Source organism: Plecotus auritus (assembly GCF_963455305.1).
Source record: "Plecotus auritus genome assembly, chromosome: X".
Lineage (NCBI taxonomy): Eukaryota > Metazoa > Chordata > Mammalia > Chiroptera > Vespertilionidae > Plecotus > Plecotus auritus.
Genome location: NC_137784.1, coordinates 80,131,562 through 80,138,937, shown reverse-complemented (window position 1 = coordinate 80,138,937; position 7,376 = coordinate 80,131,562). Strand labels below are relative to the sequence as shown.

Below are 7,376 nucleotides of genomic sequence, written 5' to 3'. Positions count from 1 at the left end.
GGGGAATGTCGGAGAGCCAGTTTTGGCCCAGCAGTGGAACGACTGGTCACTATGACACACACTGACCACCAGGGGGCAGATGCTCAATGCAGGAGCTGCCCCCTGGTGGTCAGTGTGCTCCCACAGGGGGGAGCACTGTTCAGCCAGAAGCTGGGGTCATGGCTGGCGAGCGCAACGGCAGTAGTGGGAGCCTCTCCTGCCTCTGTGGCAGCACTAAGGATGTCCTACTGATGGCTTTGGCCTGCTCCCCCCCACAGGGAGCAGGCCAAAGCTGTCAGTCAGACATCACCTGAGGGCTCTCGGACTGCGAGAGGGTGCTGGCCAGGCTGAGTGACCCCCCTCAGTGCACGAATTTAGTGCACCAGGCCTCTAGTTTAATAAATAAAGGGGGAAAGGCATTGATTTAGATATACAGAAGAAAATTAGAACTTTAAAAACTTTCAATTATTTTAAGGTTTGGCATTTTTAGGGGGGGGGGAGTAATCTTAGTGCTTAGAGCCTCTAAAGTGCCCCAAGCTAGGTGAGAGAAGGTGAACTGTTACAGCCATTGCGACAACCATCCCCCCTTGTAAGGTCAAGGATGGCTAGAATGCAGGGAGGAGGAGAATACAAACTAGAGCACATGGGGCCCAGTGCAAGTGCAGACACAATACTTTTAGCCTCTTCAATGGTTGTGTGCCCTTTAACTGTCATTAGAGAGCCTAAGATGCCTCTACTTTGCTCCTGGATATACATTAATGTCTTACCGGTAATGCCAAGCCAAAATGATTAGTTCAACTGTGAAGGAGGAGATTCTTTGGTGATGCTGCTAACTGGCCCTTCTCTACAAGCATTTTAACCTACAGAGCTTTCTGTCCCTAACTGTGCTATCAGCCAATCAGGTTTATACTTACCCTTGCTGTCTTTGGCTCTACCCTCCCTGCCTCCTGCCCTTCCCCAAAATCATTAAAGTAAGAACCAATTTGTAAACTAATTTCTAATAATGACATCAAGGAGTCAGTCATTTGCAGACATAACATGAGCCTGGAAGTAAAATAAACTTGGATTCAGAGGGGGTATTGGGAGACTTGGTGAAAAAGATGAAGGGCTTAAGAAGTACAGATTGGCAGTTACAGAATAGTCATGGGGATGAAAAGTATAGCATATGAAACATAGTCAATAATATTGTAAGAACTATGTATGGTGCCAGGTGGATTATGGAAATATTGGGGGGAGGGACACTTAGTAAAGCATATGATTGTCTAATCACTATGCTGTACACCTGAAACTAATCTACACTAATAAAAGAGAAATATGCAAATTGACCATACCTCCACAACGCCCACCAGCCAATAAGGAGTGAGTATGCAAATTAACCCAACAAAGATGGCAGGTTAATTTGCATATGCAGGCGCCGAGCATCCAGGTGGGGCAGGATGCATGCTATGAGGGGGAGGGTGGGGGGCGGAGGGAGTTACAGGAGCGGCACTCCAGTCAGAGCGCACACTGAAGGCTCTGGCCAGAGCAAAGACTCCAGCCGGAGCAAAGGCGGAAGGCAGTGGTCAGAGCGAAGGCCTGGGTCCCGGGTGCCAGAGGAAAACTGGTGCCGGAAGCCAGGGGAAGGAAGGCCTATTCTTGCACGGATCTTCATGCAACGGGCCTCTAGTATAAAATAATATTAAATGTAAACTATAATTGAAAAAAAATTTAAATAAGATAATACATAAAAAGTACTTATATTGGCAGATACTCAATGAGTGTTAGTTTCTGCCCCCCCCCCCGCCCCATGGAATAAGAAAAGATAGCACATGTGCATTTGCATAGTGAAGTTGCCCAATGTCTTTGGTTTTTAATTCAAACAACAAAATATTTATGGACTAGCCACTATGTGACAGGCACTCTTCTAGATTCCAGGGATTAGCACTGAACAAAACAGACAAAATTCTATACCATCAGAGGGCGTATATTCCAGTGGGGAGAGATAGACCCTAAAAAATAAATAGGTATGTATACAACATGTCAGATGTTGATAAGTTTTATGAAAATAGATAAAACAGTAACAAGAGAATAGGTTGTGTGGGGTATGCAGGGAGTATTGCAATTTACCAGTAAATGGGGTGCTTAAGGTAGAAAAACCTATATAGAGTTCTGGAGGAAGATCATTCCAGGCAAAGAAGACAGTGCAAAGACTGTCATGTGGGAGTATGCCTTGTGTGTTCAGAGAACAACAAGAAGGCAGTGTGGCCTTGGCCAGATGGCTCAGTTGGATGAAAATCGTCCTGTATACTGAAAGGTTTCAAGTTCAATTCTAGGTCACAACACATACCTAGGTTGCGGGTTTGATCCCTGTCAGGGCATGTACCGGAAGGCAACCTATCAATATTTCTCTCTCACATTGATGTTTCTCTCTCTCTCTCCAATAAGTATGTCCTCAGGTGAGAAAGAAAGAAAAAAAGGAAAGCCAGTGTAGCTAAAAGTGAGAACAGTAATAGAACCTCAGAGAGAGGTAAGGGGTTAAGTTAGATTATGTAGGACCTTCTGGGTCATAATAAGGAATTAGGCTCTTACTTTAAGTAGGCTGAAAAACCACCATTGGATTTTCAACCATAGCAGTGACATGTTCTGATATGCTTCATAAAAGTCACTCAGCAGTTGTGTTGAGATAAACTGCAAGGGGAGAAAGGGCAGAAGTAGAAATACAACCAAAAAATGATAGTGGCTTAGACTACCGTGGTAGAGATGGAGAGAAGTAGATTGGTTATGATATATTTACCAAGGTAAAATGTTGGTAAGTGCTTTGGAGAATACTAAATTCGCATAAGGGATACAGTTGTTGTGGGCTGGGTAGAGTTATCAGAGAAGTCTGATGCTCATAGAACAAACATTGCAGGAAAGGAAGACAGCATTATAAAAAACATGAAGAAAACCTATTTGGGGAAGACATCCTTGCAGGGCATTGTGATCCATCTAGGTCAGTTGTTCTCAACGGTGCACTGGACCTATTAGAGAGATTTTAAAAACGAAACAAAACAAAGGCAAAACAGGCAACATTAATTCCCTAGGCCCCATTCCAAATTGAATAAATCTGAATCTCTGAGTGTCAGGGATCTCTGTTTTTTATAGCTCCCCAGATAACCTTTAACTATATCTAAAGTTGATAACCACTCACCTAGATACAAGTTCAACCCTGCCTCTCAACTTTAGAGAAAGCTCCAGATGTGTTCCACTGATGGGAATACTAGTGGGTTAGTTGACTCCATTGTCTCAATCATGTGATACATAACTTCAGAATGTGGCCACAAATCAGGGACTTCCAAATTGCTCCAACATTGCTACTCCCCTGCCTTTCCCAGTTAGTTTATTCCCTTCCAATGAAGTCTGTTTTCTCATAGCCATTCAATTCCAAACCTGAACTGAGCTGCCAAGTTAACAATCTCTACTGCTGTTCTACCTTATAGTGTATCAAGGCTGCTTTCTCTTGGAAGCTCTGGCCACTTAATCCACAGCCACAGAATGTTCCCCAAGTCCATCTACAAACATCCATATTTAGAGCTTAAAATACACTTCAGAAGTGCTTTACTAGATGAAATAGCTCCTAACATTAATTGCACATTAGAATAACTAGGTAAGCTTTAAAAAAGAAAAGAATTACTAGAGAATCTTTAAAAAAATATTCAGGTTCATCCCAGACAAATTTAATGACAATGTATGGTGGTGGCGCCCAGGGGTCAGCGTTTTTAAAGCTCCCAAGCTTTTTGTAATGTGCAGACATAGTTGAGAACCACTGTCCAACATCTATGCTTTTAATATCAGTCCTCTAATGTTATATCTCACAAATTTTATTTTGAAATCTGATTTCTATAGTTTACATGGGGAGCAAGATGAAAATCTCTTATTCTAAGACATAATAACCTTAATCACACTAACAAACAGTGATGTAGTAAGGATCGGGCAGTAGATCAATTGCCTGGGTGCAGACAAAGCGAGCTATATTTTCTGTAGAGAATTTAAAAACAATAAAAAAATGACTAAAAGTCAGTTTGCTTTTTATTATCACCATGTGCATTATTTCTAAACTTTGGTGATAAAATCTCCCAAGGCCTTTCATTCCCACTGCCCTCTCCTCTTAGTATGTCTCTGCTAACAAATAATCACTTTCATAACCAGGTGGGAGAAGTGCGATTGCTATCAGTTGGTTTCAACTGTAATTTCACAATGGAAAGAACATACATAATCTTCCAGATTTGTTGTTGAAGCAATTTAGGGAGAGAAGGCATCTTTTAACTACTAGATTTGCATAATAAGCTCCTCCCTTTTTCAAGAGAATAGTGATATTTCAATAAGAGCACATGTTAGATGATGGTTAGATGTAATATACATATACCCTGCTTTGCATAATTGATGGAGTAGATATGATTAACTGGAACACAACATCCATTTCCACCTTCTTCTAGTGCACCTGCTGGTAGTATATACTAGAAGACTAAAAACTCCAGGATTCTGAATGAAAATTAGGAAATTTTTTGTGAGGTAGACTTCCTCCTGTCATTTTTGCCATTATTAATCACCAAAAGCAAGATCTGGAAACCTTGGGTCTTGCTACAGCAACACTCGAGAATCCATTCACTAGATTTGTGAGTAGCTGTAGCAATTCCTTATTGTTGAATTGCAGATATGGCAATGTGGTCTTAAGGTCAACATTAAAGTTCCAGTTGTGGCTTCCTCACTGTGGTCACTCTTTGCCTTTCTGAATGTAGTAGAATTAGCAGTACCCCAATGGGTCAGTGAGAGTGTTGATTGGGGAATCCTTCCTAGAAGCCTAGCCTAAAACCCACTTCTCTAGCTAAGCATTCTGTAAACATCTGATTGCCTGTATTATACAGTTGTGTTTTTTTTGTTGTTGTTGTTTTTGGTTTTGCTTAAAATAGCCAGGGTGTTTCTGTTTCATATAATTGAATACAAACTGATGTAGTATTTGGTACAATTCAACAAATATTGATTCCTCAATTATTACAGTGAACTTGACAAGTAAAAATCCCTGCCCTCATAGAGTTTACATTCTAAGTGAAAGTTTATAGAAAATAAAAATAAATATCCAGCGGGCCCCACGTGCAGCTGCATTTGAATGACCCTGAGTGGGGCTCTGCCGAGAGCCCAGGGACTCTCTAGGCTTCAGGGTGCAGTTGGTCAGCGCCAGGGCTGGACCGAGGTGCCACGGTACCATGAGGCACCAGAGACATTTTGAAGGAAGAAATATTAAAATGTGATGACTGGTTAACTATAGAAAAAAATGAGGGTAAAAGTCTATGGTATCTCAAAGGTTTTAAATCTGGAAAACTAAAAGAATGGTGGAGCTACTGAAATAAATATACACGTTCATAATACTTTTTGTTTTAGGTATTTAAGAGATTATGGCATCTGAAACCCACAATATTAAAAGACAGAACCTTTATAATAATATTGAGGATCATTCCATTGATCATCCTAGAAAAAGGATTTCTAATTTCACTATTAAGAACATGAAGGAGGTTAAGAAATCTCCAAAACAGTTGGCTGCTTACATAAGTAGAAGAGTTAGACACATTGTTAAAAGCTCAGATAAACTATCTAAGGTGATCTACCACAGAAAGAAAGTTCATTATCCTTTTCCAAATTATTGTTTTAAAAAGAAACAGTCCCCTAGAAGTGGGGGCTGTGATATGGCAAATAAAGAAAATGAACTGGCTTGTGCAGGCCACCTGCCTGAAAAATTACACCATGATAGTCCAACGTATTTGCTTAACTCCAGTGATTCTGGTTCTTCACAGACAGAAAGTGCCTCATTACAATACAGTGGGTTTTTTTCTGAGGTTTCTCAGGATCATGAAACAATGGCACAAGTTTTGTTCAGCAGGAATTTGAGATTGAATGTAGCTTTAACTTTCTGGAAAAAGAGAAGTATAAGTGAACTTGTAACTTATTTGGTGAAGATAGAAGACCTTGGAGTGGTGGTGGATTGCCTTCCTGTGCTTACCCATAGTTTACAGGAAGAAAAACAATACATCTCACTCACTGCTGTGTAGACTTGTCGCCTCTTGTAAAGTCACTACTTAAAATCAAATTTGAAGAATATATAATAGTTTATTTAAACTAGCTTCAAGCAGTCATAAAAAGGTGGTGGTCAGAACTATCATACAAAACAGACATTAGAAATGATGGAAATATTCAGATTTTAAAACAACAATTAAGTGGATTATAGGAACAAGAAAACCATCTTACTTTGGTTCCAGGATATACTGGTAACATAGCTAAGGATGTAGATGCTTATTTGTTACAGTTGCATTGAAAGACTTCATCTACTACAGAACATTTGGTTATTCAAAACATCCCTGGACTATATGATTTCCAAACAAGTCTCATTGGAGAACTGAGTTGTAAAAGAAATAAAAATATTTTTCTTTTAAAGCCACATATGAAACCACTAACGAAACCCTAACTATCTATTTCACATTGAAGTGTAAAAATATCCGAAAGGAGCAGCTTCATCTTTAATAAGGTGAAAGTGCACTATGAAGATGGTTCACCTTTGCTGCATTTGGGATTTATATGGTTACTTGGCAACATTATTGAAGAACTACTGGATCTTAATGCAATCTTTCATAAGAATATACTTTATACTATGTGAAAAAATAAGACAAAACCTATTACTAAGAAAAGCAAAGAATAATCACCATTACTTTTTTTAAGATTGTGTTTTATAAAAAAACACTCAAATGTGTGCAGCTATTTTCTTACATTGAAAGACTTTGAAAGTTTAAAACATCATAGTAAATAATCAATACTAAAAGGTTTTAATTATTAATAAGCCAATGTATATGACACCAAGATCTGTTTTTTTAATAAAGTAAAACCAACCATGCTTCTGGCATGAAAATTATGGAATTAAATCAGGGGTTTCCATTCATGTGAATGTTGTTAAAACTTATTCCACACCATCTTTAAAACTTGAGAATATTTTTAATATCTCTGAATTTTTTTGCCAGAATCGTCATCTCATGTATGTATGTGTTATTCCTATATAACAGAAAGAGGTGAATATGTATTTGTATGAGTGCTTAGCTGGAAATATTCATAGAGTTGCCTAATTTATATTCACTTTCTATTGTATATAGATTTCTAATATTTTCAGTTCTGTATCATTTATGCTTCATTTGAGTAAATTTACTAAATATCCCCCCCTAAATAATAAATAAATATACTTTTAAAAGTAAATAATATAATATGCTAGAAAGTTATAGTGATATTGAAGTAAAATAAGAGAGATAGGGAGTACTAGAGTCTAGAGCAGGATGACATTTTAAATGAAGTGGCTATAGTATTCTTCATTAGTAGGGTAACATTTGATGAAAGACTTGAAG

The 7,376-nt window shown here is 38.7% G+C and overlaps 1 pseudogene across 1 annotated transcript; it reads left to right on the top strand.

The window, feature by feature from the left end:
• The first annotated feature begins 5,390 nt into the window (after nucleotides 1-5,390).
• Nucleotides 5,391-6,304, top strand: LOC308239606 (KATNB1-like protein 1; annotated as a pseudogene). The gene has a single exon. The product of its transcript is annotated as a KATNB1-like protein 1 (transcript).
• Nucleotides 6,305-7,376: the final 1,072 nt, after the last annotated feature.